The sequence below is a fragment of the Equus caballus genome, chromosome 21 (assembly GCF_041296265.1).
Source record: "Equus caballus isolate H_3958 breed thoroughbred chromosome 21, TB-T2T, whole genome shotgun sequence".
NCBI classification, from domain to species: Eukaryota; Metazoa; Chordata; class Mammalia; order Perissodactyla; family Equidae; genus Equus; species Equus caballus.
This window is the reverse complement of record NC_091704.1, coordinates 15,139,547-15,156,665: the sequence shown is the minus strand read 5'-3', so window position 1 is coordinate 15,156,665 and position 17,119 is coordinate 15,139,547. Positions and strand designations below refer to the sequence as shown.

At 41.5% G+C, this 17,119-nt stretch overlaps 1 pseudogene; it reads left to right on the top strand.

Annotated features, from left to right (window-relative positions):
* On the top strand, window positions 13,540–14,271 carry OR10H31P (olfactory receptor family 10 subfamily H member 31, pseudogene; annotated as a pseudogene).

Genomic DNA, 17,119 nt, shown 5'->3' with positions numbered 1-17,119 from the left:
CAAACAGTTTGGGGGTGAGGAACTATGATAGAAGGGCTGAGATAATGATCTGTCCCCATAAGGCTGTTGTAAGGGCTCAGGTGTGTGAAAATACCTACACCCCATAGGATGTCGATGAAGCTATCGATTTGTTTCTCCTCAGTTTGCTTGTCCTACTCTTGACTAGGCCTAAGCAATCATGATCCCTTGTTTATAAACCAGAGTGATGAACTCCGCCTCATTATCTGAGCCAAGACTGAGTTATCTCTCTGTAGGTGGGTGAGTGGCATCACGTGGATGTGTCTGGGTACAGATGCACTTGGCCCTTCTTGAACGGACAAGCAAGAAAATACTTTATTTCCCCCCACTAAGTAAGAATAAACAATAATAATAATAATAAATGCCACCAGCCTTGGACCTTTTCTCTGTATCAGGCATTGTATCTAGTGTTTTACTATTGTCTTTTAAATTATTAAAAATGTGCACAAGATAATAAAGTATGTGTCTCTGAGAAAATGGGTTACGGTTTGCAGTTCCTCACTGCCTGTGGGAGGGATGGATTCTACGAGAGTTTTCTTACATTGAGCCAAGTTGAGTAAAGGAATCAGAATCAATACAGAGAGAGACCGAGAGAGAAGGAAAGAGAGAGAGAGAGCAGGTCAGTAGGAATAGAGTCCTTTAAATCAATCTGAACTTGAATTAGATGAAAAAGAATATCAGGCAAAATCTGGGAAAGGCAGGAAGAAGGAGAAGCAGGTTGGTAAGAGAGCAATTTGCCCCTGAGGAAGGGATAGAGAAGGGAGATGCGGGAGGTAAGGATTCAGGAAGGGAGGGAGAGAGAGAAGGAGAGGAGAGAGAGAAAGGGATGGGGTTCAGTGTTTGGGTAAGACCATAAAGCATGTTAAAAAGGTGTTGCAATCTGACATCTTGTGGAAATCCTTTTATCTTTTTCTCCACATATTTGTTAAAAACCCGTTAATGTCTCATTACTGTGGTTGAGTTGCACCTATTTGGAGGATGTGTTGAAAGGCAGAAGTTCAACCTCAAGATGAGCTGGGGCCTCTCTGAGAGAGAGTCAGCAGGGGATCCTTGCTATGTGTGCAGATTTGGAGGTTGAGTGGAGGCTGCAGGGCCCCAAAGGCCCAGTGAGGTCCCTCCTGGCCTCTCCAGACCCTGTGGACAGATCCTCTAGGTTGGCGTCCCGGAGAGGCCGTGGGGAGCAGCGTGCTGGGAAGGCTGCAACAGAGATAAAGCACATGGCCTCAGCTGGAGGAGCCCCGAGGTCTGCCCCACACCTGCCTGTGTGTGCTGCTCACAGCATCAAGCAGGAGAGCTTCTTCTGCCCTCCCCTGCTGGAGGCTTCATGGGAGAGGCGGCCCAGGCTGAGGGAGACCAGGACTGTGAGGGTAGGAGGGCAGGATCAGACAGTTGTTGGGAGGGGAGTGCTGCCCAGCCTGGACATGGGGTCAGGACCCGGGAGAAGGGTCCTAAGAGAGGCTCTTTCTTTGGGAGGTATCTTCTCAGGTTACTTCTTCTGGGTCCCTGCTTCTCACCCACCTGGGTTCCCTTTGTAGCCTCTAGGTCAGTGATTCTCATGTTGGGTGATTCTGACCCCTATGGAATACTTGTACATGTCTGGAGATACGTTTGGTTGTTTCACTCACGAGGAGGGAGGGATGCTACTGGCATTGGTGGACTGGGGCCAGGAAAGCTACCTAACGTTGTACAATCCTGTAGTAGGGTAGTACACTGTTTCAACTAATGAACCAATATGGATACATTATTATAACTGAATTCCATACTTTACCTTAGGTTTCACTCTTTGTGTTGTACATTCTATGGGTTTTGACAAAGGAATACTGACATGTATCCACCGTTGCAGTATCATACAGAGTAGTTTCATGTGCTATATCTTTAATGCGCCCAAATGGAATTATGCCAGAGAGGTTTTCCTCTGTTTTGCTTTATTCTCTGATGATATTTTGAAGAATCATATCCCTGCCCTGTGTACATCTAACTCCTGCCTGGGGGACCAGAGTTTGCGTACAACCCATCTTACCTGTCCTCTCCCTCGTTACGGACAGGCAGGCTTCTCCTATTCCCCTACTAGAGCAATGCTACAAGGAAGATCCTCTTACACACTCCCCTAGAAATAGGTATGAGGAACCGAGACAGATGCTCAGGAGCAAAATGACAGGTACACAGAGCATGTGTTCTCTTAATTTTCATCATTGCATGTTCCAGCAGCCGTGCTCCAGCAACCTTTCTCCCCACAGCCCGGTCAACTCGGGACATGTTTTGATGCAGGGGACTGAACAGCTGCGCAGTGAAATTCCATTGTTCTCTCTCTTTTTCCTGTTATTACTCTTTTCAGCATCTTTCCATTTACCTGGGTACCTCTTTCTGTGTTTTGTCTGCTCGTGACCTTCACTCATTTCTGTACTGAAGTTCCTACTTCTTCTTCTTTTTTTTTCTTTTTAAATATTGGCACCTGAGCTAACAATGGTTGCCAATCTTCTTTCTTTTGCTGCTTTCCCACCCCTAAATCCCAGCTGTACGTAGTTGTATATTTTAGCTGTGGGTCCTTCTAGTTGTGGCATAGGACAATGCAAATGCTCTTTTCCCAACTTTCCATCTGCCTGTCAACTTCATCCAGGATGTCCTCTGTTGAACAAAATCCTTCATGTTGATCTTTTCTATCTTTTCAAAATCACCTTGCCATTTGTGCTTGAAAAATTTTGCTAAGAGTTCCTTCTCCACTGCTAGATCAACAAAATTATTTTTCTACACATTCTCCTGTTAACTTTATAGTCTATATTTCATATTTGTGTCTTGTTCCCTCTGGATTCCACGTTTGCATGTGGTCTTAGGCAGAAATTTAGATTAACTTTGCTTCATAAAGTGAGCATTTTCCCAACATAAACTAGTATAGAATCCATCTTTTCCTTTGACTCCTGTAGCTGCCTTTATCATACATTAGGTTTTGATAACGCAGGCACGTTCTCTGAGACAATCAATTGCTTTAATCAGTGTCTGTGTATGTTCCACGTTTATCTTGTTGAAAATGACTATGACTCTATAATTTGTCTCAATCTCTGAAAAGGCTTATGTCTCCCAATTGCTCGTTGTTATTTTCTTTTAACTTTTTATTGAGATTATGATGGTTTACAACCTTGTGCAATTTCAGTCGTACATTACTGTTTGTCAGTCGTGTTGTAGGTGCACCACTTCACCCTTTGTCCCCACCCCCATTCCCCCTTTCCCCAGTAGCCACTAGTCTGTTCTCTTTGTCCACATGTTTAACTTCCGCATATGAGTGGAGTCATACAGAGATTGTCTTTCTTTATCTGGATTATTTCACTTAACATAATACCCTCAATGTCCATCCATGTTGTTGTGAATGAGACGATTTTGTCCTTTTCTTGGCTGACTGGTATTCCATTGTGTGTGTGTGTATATATATATATATACACCCTATCTTCTTTATCCAATTATCAGTTGATGGGCACTTAGGTTGCTTCCACGTCTTGGCTATTGCAAATAATGCTGCAATGAACATAGCGGTGCATGGGCCTTTTGGAATTGCTGACTTCAAGCTCTTTGGATAGATACCCAGTAGTGGGATGGCTGGGTCATATGGTATTTCGATTTTTAATTTTTGGAGAAATCTCCACACTGTTGTCCATAATGGCTGCACCAGTTTACATTCCCACCAGTAGTGTATGAGGGTTCCTTTTTCTCCACAACCTCTCCAACACTTGTTACTTTTTGTTTTGGTTATTTTTGCCATTCTCATGAGTGTAAGGTGATATCTTAGTGTAGTTTTGATTTGCAGTTCCCTGATGATCAGTGATGATGAGCATCTTTTCATGTGCCTATTGGCCATCTGTATATCTTCTTTGGAGAAATGTCTGTTCATGCCACCTGCCCCTTATTTGATTGGGTTGTTTGAGTTTTTGTTGTTGAGCTGTGTGAGTTCTTTATATATTATGGAGATTAACCCTTTGTCGGATATATGACTTGCAAGTATTTTTTCCCAGTTGGTGGGTTGTTTTTTTGTTTCAATCCTGTTTTCCCTTGCCTTGAAGAAGCTCTTCAGTCTGATGCATTCCCATTTGTTTATTCTTTCTAGTGTTTCCCTTGTCTGAGAAGACATGGTGTCCGAAAAGATCCTTTTGATACTGATGTCAAAGAGTGTACTGCTTAGATTTTCTTCTAGAAGCCTTATGGTTTCAGGTCTTACCTTTAGGTCTTTGATCCATTTTGAGTTTATTTTTGTGAATGGGAAAAAGAATGGTCATTTTCATTCTTTTACATGTGGCTTTCCAGTTTTCCCAGCACCATTTGTTGAAGAGAGTTGCTTTTCTCCAGTGTATCCCCTCCACTCCTTTGTCAAACATTAGCTCTCCATAGATGTGTGGTTTTATTTCTGGGCTTTCAATTCTGTTCCGTTGATCTGTGCAGCTCTTTTTGTACTAGTGCCATGCTATTCTGATTACTGTAGCTTTGTAGTATGCTTTGAAGTCAGGGATTGTGCTGGCTCCAGCTGTGTTCTTTTTTCTCAGGATTGCTTCAGCAATTCGGGGTCTTTTCTTGCCCCATATGAATTTTAGGATTCTTTGTTCTATTTCTGTAAAGAATGTCATAGGCATTCTGATAGGGATTGCATTGAATCTGTAGATTGCTTTAGGTAGAATGGACATTTTAACTATGTTTATTCTTCCAATCCGTGTGCATGGAATGTCTTTCCATCTCTTTATGTCGTCATCCATTTCTTTTAGGAAAGTCTTGTAGTTTTCGTTGTGTAGGTGTTTTACTTCCTTAGTTAAATTCACCCCATGGTATTTTATTCTTTTTGTTATGATTGTGAATGGTATTGTGTTCTTGAGTTCTTTTTCAGTTAGTTCGTTATTAGAGTATAGAAATGCTACTGATTTATGTAAGTTGATTTTATACCCTGCAACTTTGCTGTAGTTGATTATTTCTAATAGTTTTCCAATGGATTCCTTGGTATTTCTATATGTAAGATCATGTCGTCTGCAAACAGCGAGAGTTTCACTTCTTCACTCCCTATTTGGATCCCTTTTATTACTTTTTCTTGCCTAATTGCTCTGGTCAAAAGCTCCAGTACTGTGTTGAATAAAAGTGGTGATAGAGGGCATCCTTGTCTCGTTCCTGTTTCCACGGGGATGGCACTCAGTTTTTTCACATTGAGTATGATGTTGGCTGTGGGTTGTCATGTATGGCCTTTATTATGTTGAGGCAATTTCCTTCTATCCCCATTTTGTTAATAATTTCTATCATAAATGGCTGTTGGATCCTATCAAATGCTTTCTCTGCATCTATTGAGCTGATCATGTGGTTTTTATTCCTGAATTTTTTGATGTGGTGTATCACATTGATTGATTTGCGGATGTTGAACCGTCCCTGTGTCCGTGGTACAAATCCCACTTGATCATGATGTATGATCCTTTAGATAAATTGCTGAATTCGGGTTGCCAAAACTTTGTTGAGAATTTTTGCATCTATGTTCATCAGCGACATTGGCCTGTAGTTCTCCTTTTTTGTGCTGTGCTTGTCAGGTTTTGGTATCAGAGTGATGTTGGCCTCATAGAATGTGCTAGGAAGTGTTCCATCCTCCCTAATTTTTTGGAATGGCTTGAAAAGGATAGATATTAAATCCTCACTGAATGTTTGGTGGAATTCTCCCGGAAAGCCATCTGGTGCTGGGGTTTTATTCTTTGGGATGCTCTTGATTGCTGTTTCAATCTCTTTCCTCGTTATTGGTCTGTTCAGATTGTCTGTCTCTTCTTGACTCAACTTTGGGATGTTGTAAGAGTCTAAGAATTTATCCATTTTCTCTAGGTTATCCATTTTGTTGACATATAGTTTTTCATAGTATTCTCTTATAATCCGTTGTATTTCTGTGGTGTCTGTTGTTATCTCTCCTCTTTCATTTCTGATTTTGTCTATTTGAGCTTTCTTTGTTTTTTTCTTAGTAAGTCTAGCTAGGCGTTTGTCAATTTTATTTCTCTTCGCACAGAACCAGCTCCTTATTTCATTGATCTTTTCTACTGCCTTTTTTGTTTCAATAGCATTTATTTCTGCACTGATTTTTAGCATTTCTCTCCTTCTGCTGACTTTGGGCTTTGTTTTTTCTTCTTTTTCTAATTCAGTTAGGTGTAATTTGAGATTGCCTATTTGGGACTTTTCTTGTTTGTTAAGGTGAGCCTGTATTGCAATGACTTTCCCTCTTACTGTAGCTTTTGCAGCATCCCATATGAGTTGGTATGGCATGTGATCATTTTCATGTGTCTCCAGATATTTTTGATTTCTTCTTTAATTTCTTCAATAATCCATTGCTTCTTCAATAGCATATTACTTAGTCTCCACATCTTTGTCCCTTTCTCAGCTTTTTTCTTGTAATTAATTTCTAGCTTTATGACATTATGATTGGAGAAGATGCTTGCTGTTATTTCAAATTTTTTAAATTTATAGAGGCTTGCTTGTTTCCCAACATATAGTTTATCCTTGAGAATGTTCCGTGTACACTTGAGAAGAATGCGTATTCTGCGGTTTTGCGATGGAGTGTTCTTTATATGTCTATTAAGTCCAACTGTTTTAGCTTTCTGTTTAATTCCACTGTTTCCTTGTTGATTTTCTGCCTGGATGATCTGTCCAATGATGTGAGTGGGGTGTTGAGGTCCCCTACTATTATTGTGTTATTTTTGATGTCTTCTTTTAGGTTTGTTAATAGTCGCTTTATGCACTTTGGTGCTCCAGTGTTGGGTGCATAGATATTTATAAGCATGATTTCTTCTTGATGCAGTGTCCCTTTGATCATTATATATTGCCCCTCTTTGTCTCTCTTTACCTTCCTAATCTTGAAATCTACTTTGTCTTATATAAGCATTGTGACAACCACTTTCTTTTGCTTGCCATTAGCTTGGAGTATCCTCTTCCACCCCTTCACTCTGAGCTGGTATTTGTCATTGGGGCTCAGATGTGTTTACTGGAGGCAGCAAATTGTTGGATCTTGTTCTTTAATCCATCTTGCCACTCTGTGTCTGTTTATTGGAGAGCTCAATCCATTTACATTCTGGGTGATTATTGACATATGAGGGCTTAATGCCATCATTCTGTCACTGGTTTTCCGATTTTCCTGCATTTCCTTTGTTTCTCGTCTTGTATGTTTTGGTCTACACATTCAGTTCTGCAGTTTGTTATGCTATGTTTCTTAGTTTCTTCCTTATTTATTTTTTGTGTCTTTGTTCTACTTTTTAGTTTAGTGGCTACCCTGAAGTTTGTATTCAGAATCTCGTGCATAACATAGTCCGTTTTCTGATGGCCTCTTATTTCCGTAGTCTAAACTGATTCAGTCCCTTTCCTCCTCCCCTCCTAAGTTATTATTCTTGTATCTTATCCAGCTTCTGTTCTGAGTTTGTGGTCAAAGTGATGAGATTGTCTTTGTTTTTGATCTTTTCCTTCCTTTTATCCTAATGCTACAGTTGAATATTTGCTATCCTATATTGATTCTATCTATTTGTCTCCTTCCCCTGTGTTTTGTGACCGCATTCTCCCTTTTTTCCCTTTTTCAGCTTATGAGGGCCTTCTTGAGGTTTTGTAGTGGAGGAGTGGGACTCGTGGCTATGAAGTCCCTCAGCTTTTGTTCGTCTGGGATAGATTTAATTTCTCCTCATATCTGAAGGGTATTTTTGCTGGATAGAGTGTTCTTGGCTGAAGATTTTTATCTTTCAAACTTTAGAATATGTCATTCCATTCTCTCCTAGTTTGTAAGGTTTCTGCAGAGAAATGTTCTGAAAGTCTGATAAGGGTTGCTTTGTAGGTTATTTTCTTCTGCCTTGCTGCCCTCAGTATTCTTTCTCTGTCACTCACTTTTGCCAGTTTTACTACTATGTGCATTGAAGTAGGTCTTTTTACATTGACAAATTGAGAAGATCTGAAAGCTTCCTCCACACACATTTCCCTCTTATTCCCTAGATTTGGGAAGCTCTCTGCTATTATTTCTGTGAACAAGCTTTCTGCTCCATTCTCCTTCTCCTCACCTTCTTGGATACCTATAATTCTTATGTTGCATTTCTTCATTGAGTCAGATATTTCTTGGAGACTTTTTCATTTCTTTTTAGTCTCAGTTCTCTCTCCTGCTCTGTCTGGAACAATTCAACATGTCTAACTTTTTTTTTCTGCTTTATCTCCCCAAATCCCCCCCTGGTACATAGTTGTATATCTTAGTTGTAGGTCCTTCTAGTTGTGGCATATGGGACGCCTCCTCAATATGGCCTGAGGAGTGGTGCCATGTCCACGCCCAGGATCCAAACCCTGGGCTGCTGCAGTGGAGCATGCGAAGTTAACCACTCGGCCATGAGGCTGGCCCCATCAACATGTCTACCTTCAATTATGCTGATTTGCTCCTCTGTGGTGTCCACACAAGCATTTGGGGGATCTGTATTTTGTTTTGCCTCTTCCATTGAGCCTTTCATCTCTAGTATTTCTGACTGATTCTGCTTTATAGTTTCAATGTCTTTGTGAAGTAGCTCCTGAACTCATTGAATTATTTCTCTATATTCTCTTTTACCTCATTGAGTTTTTTGATGATAGCTATTCTGAATTTCATTGTTGTTTAGTTTTCTCATTTCTGACTCCTCAGGACAGAATTCTGAATATTTGTTTTCTCTGTGGTCTGGAGTTTTGATGAACGGTGTGATGCTGGAAGGGTGGGTTTTTTCCATTTTGATATTATTCAGTGGCAGTTACAGCCTATCACCACTGGATGGGGGTTGAGAGCCACATATTCTGAGCCCTATGCCTTCAGCTGAGATGGTGCAGCACAGCACGGGTTGATGGGGTGAATTTTCCTTTGTGCACAGTCCCTGGTTTCCTGATCAGCTCTGCTATCTGGTCTCCTGGGGTTTTGGCTTGATAAGGTCACCCCACGCAATAGCTTTTGCCAGGTTAGGGGGCTTCCCTCTAGGCTGCAAGGACCTTAAGGAGTTCTGGGAGGTCCTGCAGGCATGTGACCCCTCCCCTGATCCTTCCCTCACAGGTCCTTCTGCAGGACGATTGCAGTATTTAGGGGAGGGAGTGAAGTCTCTCTTAACACATTCCAGCTCCTCTGAGGGGCGCTCCCACGTCTCTGATCCCCATCATTTGGCTGCTGTGACTGTCTATGGATTCCTGTGCTTTTAGGGCATTTTCTGTTCAAATATGGTTGCTCCTTTTTGTTGTATGTTGGAGGGGAGAGAGTCCAAGGCAAGCTCACTCTGCCATGACACTGATGTCCCCAATAACTCATTTTAGAAAGTTAGTATAGTTTTGCCCTATTTTTGTTTTTCAGAAGGAAATTTCAATAGTGTTAAATTTACAGTTAGTTCACAGGAATTTGAAATGCGTTTGCACCAATGACATAATTTGGGGAACAACTGACATCATAACCACACTAGCTCATCCCGTCCAAGAGTGTAGACAGGTTTTCATGTATTCAGATCACCTACATTTTTACTAGTAGTTAAATTTTCTGTCTTTGGAGGTATTGCAAGCTTTGGGTTAATTCCTATACATTTTATAACAGAGGATGCCAAAGTGTGATATGAGGAACCCTGGGGTCCACAGTCCCTTCCTTTTCCACTTACATCTGAGGATGGGTTTTGTCATATCGTCGACTGGAAGAACATACTGCCACACACTGAATGAGAAGCAGATACAATGATCAGGTTGTCTCCTCTCAACTCAGACGTTGGACATGTTTCACAAATGTAAAACAAGGCCACTCTTCTCACTAAATGTTTTTTAACATGTACTTTCCTAAAAGCATGTTACTTGTATTAACATGAAATAAGTGTATGTTGCTCTTTTAAATGTACTAATAGCTAACTATTTTTGAAGATTCTCAGTTTTAATGTCTAATTGGGTAAAAACTGATAGAGGCCTTTAGGGGCCTCAGTAACGTTTGAACGTGGAGGATCTGGAGACCAAAATGCTTGAGAGCTGTTTCTTCACAGTTTGTGTCGCTGTTGGAAATCCTATCTTACTTTTTACTTAAATCCTATATGTTGAATGATTATTCCTGGTGTAATACCATGGGAAAGGCTATGAGTCTTGTGAATTGATCTGCCTTCTGCACCATTGTGTTCTCCTGTTGTTGTCACGTGTCACATGCTGACCTTTGATCTTTTCCAGGTGGGTGATTATGTTCTTCCCTTCCAGTCCTGATGCTCCTTCTTTCTTTTTCTCAGCGCTCATGACTGTCGGTTCCACACTGAAGAACAGCAGAGACAGTGAGTAGCCTTCGCTTCCTCCTCATCCTAAAACACTGCCTCTGAAGTTTCCCCTTTTGGTAGACTTTTTGCTAAATTTGTGGGATATCTTCCTTATCTAGCTAGGAAAGTCCCCTTCCACACATGTTGCAAAGAGACTTTTTCAAAAACCCTAAATAGAGGTACGTATATCCAATGATTATGTGCTACACCTAAAGCTAGTACAGTGTGTATGTCAATTATAGCTCACAGAAAAAGCACAAATGGGACTTGATTTTTAGAAAGTATATTCCTTCCTTGACTGAAATAATCATACGGTTTTTCTTTATTCTTTCTATATTTCTTTATTCTTATGGTGAGTTGCAGGATAGCTTTTCTGATGACCAACCACCCTTGTCATTCACAGGATAAACCAACACCACTTGATCATAATATACTATTTTTCATAAACCACTGGATCTTACTAGGTGATGTCTTAGTATGGATTTTAAAATCTGCATGAATAGGGCAAGCACGAATTTCTGTTCTTAGAAACATTCTACCTGGTTTTAGAATCAAGATTGCATTCACCTCATTAAATGAGTGGAGCAGTTTTCACATATTTTTTCTCCTTGTTGAAGAACCTGTATAACATTCTCACCAAATCTTCATTGAAAGTTTAGGAGAGCTCACCTGTAAATCCACTGGGGCCACAATATTGGGGAGGGACAGTCGCTGACTAACCATTTAACTTCTTTTGCTTTTTTCAATTTACTGCTATTGTTTTAAATTGCAGTAACATTGGATTATAACATTATATAGCTTTTGCATGTACATCATAATATATTCCGAATTCTGTTAGATTACATCCTGTTCACCACCCAAAAACTAATTATAGTCCATCTCCTCACATGTGAGCCTAATCACCACTTTTGTTCCTCCCACCCTGCCCCGATGGTAACCACCTATCCATTTTCCATTGCTATGTGCCCATCAAGGGATGAGTGGATAAAAAGATGTGGTATTTATCCACCATGGAATACTACTCAGCCACAAGAAATGAGGAAATCCAGCCATTTGTGACTACATGGATGGACCTTGAGGGTATTATGCTGAGTGAAATAAGTCAGAGAGAGAAAGTCAAATACCGTATGATCTCACTCATAAGTAGAAGGTAAAAACACCGACATTTAATTTTTTAAAACTAATTTCAGTATTCAGGGCTGCTCTTTTTTCTTGCACCAGTTTTGAAAGTTTACATTTTTCTAAGAGTGTATTTATTTCATCTACTGTTTCAAACTTGTTAACTTGCATTTTTCTTACTATTGTTATTAATTTTAAAAATTTCCATTTTTTGTTGTTATTTCCCAATGTTAATTTTGAGTTTTGTTGTTAAGATCTTGTCCCTTTTTTCTCTGTCTTGTTAATCTTTCCAATAAGCTGATTTTGCTTTTATTGAGCATGATTGTTCTCTTCATAAAGTTTCGTAATGAATACATTTAAAGCTGTGTATTTCCTTCATACTAGTCTTTCAGGTTAAAATTAGACTTTTGATGCTTCAATCATTTAACTGTAAATATTTTTACATTTGATTTGTGTTTTCCTGTTGAAACAGAAGAATATTTAATAATCACTTTAGCTTCCAAATCGATCTGGTCATAAAGCTATTCCTTCTCTATCAATTTCTAGTTTACTGCACTATAATCTATATAATATTTATACTTTCAAATTGATAGGGGATATTTTTATCTGTTAACCTGTAGTCAGTTTTTGAAAAAGTCCTCTATGTGCTTGAAATCAATGTTTAATCTTCCTTTGTTAAGGGTCTAAATATATCCAATAGCTAAAATCTGAACATTCTAATAGCATTTTAATTAATAATTCCAAACTGACATTTCTGAACTCTCTTAAAATGTCTACAATTTTTTATCTATTGTTGATTTAGCTCTTACTATTGATATCTATTTCACTGAAGTTGTATTGATTATCTACTACTTAATATCCAGGTTACTGTTATATAGATGATTGATCCTCATGCTGGTTTCTACAATGTTCTTCTATACTTAAGCAACCATTCCTCTTTGTCTCTTGGAGTGTGTGTGTGTATGGAATTTTGAAATTCTGCATGCATCCAAACTAAGAATATTATCTTCACAGCCAAAATAACGAGATCACACGTAAAATCAACTATATTGATAATAATCCCTTAATATTATTCATACTTAGCCATCTATTCATTCTAAAATCAAAGTGTTCTTAGAGCTTTAACAATAGTTTACACCAGTTTACCTAAATCAGGATGTAATCTAGTACCTGCACTGCATCTGGGTGCCATGCCCCTTAAATTGCTCTTCATTCTTCTCATGACTCTGGTACTGATGAGACGAGAACAATTGCTCTGTGGAATATCCCACCCTCTGGATTATCTGATTGCTCCTTAGGATGTTATTTAAATTGATCCTCCATTCTAAGTGCAATGATCATTCATTTACATGATCAGCTTTGGCCAATTGTGCACATTTTCAAACTGGTTCCCACATCCTTTTAACATTGACCCATAACTCAGTGAAAGTTTCATCTCAGGCTGAGACAAGACATCCTAGGCTTGCTTCCATGCCCAGGCCATTTCTCCAGGGAAGCTTGGTTCCTTTTAGTGGCATATGGTAATAGAGACAGTATCATTATTGTTTCCTTAAATCCATTTTCTCTGTTTCAAGATTGCTGACTCAGCTTTCACTTGGTATGTATTTTCCTGACATATACTTGTCCATCCTTTCATTTTCAAACTTTATGTTCAGTTCCTTTAGAAGAGTCAATGCACAATATGAAGTAAGACAGCAGAAATGAGTACCATTAAAGCAATATCAAAATAAATGTAGATGGCTTAAGTAGTCAATGAAAAGGCAAAGACTCTCAGAGTAAAAATATTTTTTATCCCCCAGATCCAAATATATGTGTTCTAGAACATGCACATTATTCAAGAGAATATGACCCTGACCATCTACATCTGTTATAATGGTTCCAAACATGGCAGCTTTTCTATATTTCAGTCACTTTTAGTAAAAACCCAGTACCAAACTATGCCTGAAGCACTCAATATACTGATCTCATTTTATCTTGATCACAATACTGAATGGGATGCACTGTTATGATTTACTCTGTCTTACTGATGAAGACTATGAAACCCAGAAAAGTTGAGGAAATTGTTCAATAGAATAGTTCTCTTGAATTGCCATATAATTGTGTTAGAGCCTATGTTTTAACAACTGGGCTTCATTCTGTTTCTGATCTGAGCATATGCAGCATCCTTGCCTGGTCACAACTGGAGCACGGTGACTGAATTCATCCTCCTTGGCTTCTCCACCTTCCGCCAGCATCTCCTGCCTGCCTTCTTCCTGCTTTTCCTGCTGATGCACCTGTTCACTCTGCTGGGGAACCTGCTCATCATGGCCACCATCTGGAGTGAGCGCAGCCTCCACACTCCCATGTACCTCTTCCTGTGCGCCCTCTCCATCTCTGAGATTCTGTTCACTGTAGCTGTCACCCCTCGCATGCTGGTGGACATGCTCTCCACCCATCACTCCATCACCTTTGTGGCCTGTGCCAGCCAGATGCTCTTCTCCTTCACGTTTGGCTTCACCCACTCCTTCCTGCTCATGATCATGGGCTATGACCGCTATGTGGCCATCTGTCACCCTCTGCGCTACAATGTGCTCATGGGCACCCAAGGCTGTGTCCATCTTGTGTCCTGGTCCTGGGTTGGTGGTTCAGTCATGGGGATGATGGTGACATTGATCGTGTTTCACCTCACCTTCTGTGGGTCTAATGTGATCTACCATTTTGGGTGCCATGTGCTTTCCCTCCTGAAGTTGTCCTGTGGGAAGGAGACATCCTCTGTCACCTTGGGTGTGATCCTGGTGTGTGTCATGGCTCTGATGGGCTGCTCATTCCTCATCTTCCTCTCCTATGTCTTCATCATGTCCACCATCTTGAGAATCCCCTCTGCTGAGGGCCAGCACAAGATCTTCTCCACATGTGTGCCCACCTCACTGTGGTGGTCGTGCATTCCGGTTTTGCCTCCATCATCTACCTCAAGCCCAAGGGCCCTCATTCTATGGACGGTAACACCCTGATGGCCACCACGTATACAGTCCTCACCCTCTTTGTTAGTCCGATCATTTTCAGCCTCAGGAACAAGGATCTGAAGATCGCATGAGGAAGCCCTTCCTCAGGATACTCTTTCCCCAGAACTCCTGAAGTGGCTGGTTTTGTGGCAGGGGATGCGGCGGGTGGAGGCACTTCAGTCTTCCATCTGTAAAAGGTGAAGAGTTATGCTTCACTGTGATGATTCCTGTCAGTGAATTCCCCTCCTCCCCCTAAGCAAGCGCTCTGTAAATTCTAGATCTCTGTTTTCTCTCCTTTCCCCCAGGCTGGATGACCTCATTCCTCCTGGATTCATGGGGGAGACAGCTTCCCCAAGATTGGCCTGGTGTGTCGACTTCCTTCTGTCCCCTGTGCCGAGAGTGGGTTGTCCATGGAGGACAGGATGCCCACATCGCTGTGTTGGGAACCTGTGTGCATGGTTTGTCTTGAATGTGTGAATGAGGGGTGCTTGATCTACTCAAAACAATGACACCAACAGCACAGTGAGTCGGCACCTGCTGTATACCACGGATTGTGATCTGCGCTTCAGACACTTCATGTTTCTCATCATGACTGTCGTGTTGAGGAAAGGAAAGCATTTTTGACGAGGAAAATTAGTTTTCATTTTCAGTTCATCACATTTTAGAAGGAAGGGGTCGTCTTCCTATAAGTTGCCTTTGTTGGCTGAGCTGAAGATGCTCTAAGGATGCAACTTGCAGAGGGAGGGGGGGATCTGAATTTCTCCTTGTGAGAAAAGAAATGTGTAGAGAGATGAGGCAAAGACCTAGAGAGGGATGAGGAACTGGTGGCTGCGTTGAGGGAAATGGGAGGGGCAGGAAGAAACGCCCAATGGCTGCCAGTTGACCAGGAACCAGGGGAGGTGATGGGCCAGTGACTGGTGAAGACACTGGAGGAAAGACCAGGGAGGAAACGGGCATGTTATAAGGTTTATAAGCTTGCCTTAGAGTACTCGATGTAAATCTTCTTCCCTGACTCCCTCCAAATCCCCAATGAAAACCCACTTCTCTTTCATGTGTTGTAGAGTCAGATACTGGGGGGATGTGCATCCATAGGCTGGCTCTGCCTCAAAAAGGGGGCCCAAGAAGAGACAGGCGGCCCTTTTGGGTTACACCCCGTTTTTAACTGAGGAAAGGGACACAATGAGGTTCAGGACTTGTCCAGGGTCACAAAGCCAGGGAGGTGCAGGGATGCAGTGCGGGGTCGGCTGAGTGAGTCCTCTGTGGCAGGAGTGAGGCCAGTGCGAGTATGCAACTTGGGGACCCATCACAGTCAGCTGGGGGCTGGCTAAGTCACAGGCTGCTGGGCCCACCCCAGAGGGTCTGAAAGGGGCTGTAGGATCTGCATTTCTAACACGACCCCAGGTGATGCTGCTGGTGGTCTGGGGGTGACACTGTGGGGACCGTGCTCTGCAGGATCTGCAGAGAAGATTGGGGACCGCTGGTCTGCAGACGCTTTAGCTCAAAGATGAAGCCGGACATCTGTGTCGGAGACAGAGTAACTTTCCCTCTCTCTCTCTCTTCTCCTCCATCCTCCCTCCCTCCGCCCCTTCCTCCTTTCTTCCTTCCTTGATAATAGTTATGCTGGTAAGAGCTCCAGTTTTTTGAGCATTATCATCAGCTAGGTATGGGATTTGAGAAACAGCTTTAAGGAGATACAATTCATACACCATGTAACTCGTCCATTCAAAGATACGTGTAATCATCACCACAGTCAGTTCAGGGCATTTTCATCACCTCCAGAGAAACCCTGTACCCTTCAGCTATCACCCGACTTTCCCCACCTCCCTCCAGCCCTAAGTAAGTGCCAATCTACTGTCTCTATCGATTTGCCTGTTCTGGACATTTCACACAATAGAATCATACAATATTTATGCTTTCGTGACTGGCTTCTTTCACTCAGTGTAACGTTTTCAAGGTTCATCCACATTGTAGCATGCTTCAGTGCTTCATTTCCTTTTAAGGCTGAATAATATTGCATTGTACAGATATACTGTATTTTGTCTACCCCTTCATCTGATGATAGATACTCGGTTTGTTTCCATGGTTTGGCTGTCATGAGTGATGCTGCTCTAAATATTCGCGTGCTGGTTTTTGTGTGGACACGTTTTCATTTGGGGCTGTATACCTAGGAGTGGAACTGATGGCTGGTGTGGTAACTGTGCGTAACCATTTGAGGAAATGACAGATGTTTTCCACAGTGGCTGCATCATTGTACATCCCCACTAACGTTGGAGGACGGTCTCATTTCTCCACAACCTCAACAGCACTTGTTATTATCTAACATTTTTATTAGAGTCAGCATTGCATCCCATCTTCATTTAAAATGTTGATATGTTGTTCATTGGGAATTTTTTGCATTAATTTTGATTTTTAAAAATATTACATTAAACATAATTTGTCTTGATCACTGAATTTTGTGGTGGCCCCTTGAATTTGGTTGTATGGCGGGGGCCTCATTTACCTGACCCTAGTCCTGATCATGCAAGACTCTCCCCACGCTGAGACCCCAAAATAACCTTGCATTTCTTTTCCCTGCAAAAGACCAAAAACTAGGAGCCATCATTAGCTCTCTGGTTGTGGAAAATAGGGACAAGCGCCCAAACATCAGTGTGAATGCAACCAGGGTCCAGGGCTGATGCCCTGCACACCACAGGGGTGGAGACCCTACCCCAAGGGGCCCTGACCTGCCCTCCGTTATTCAGCTTCCACTTTCTGAAGCTCCCC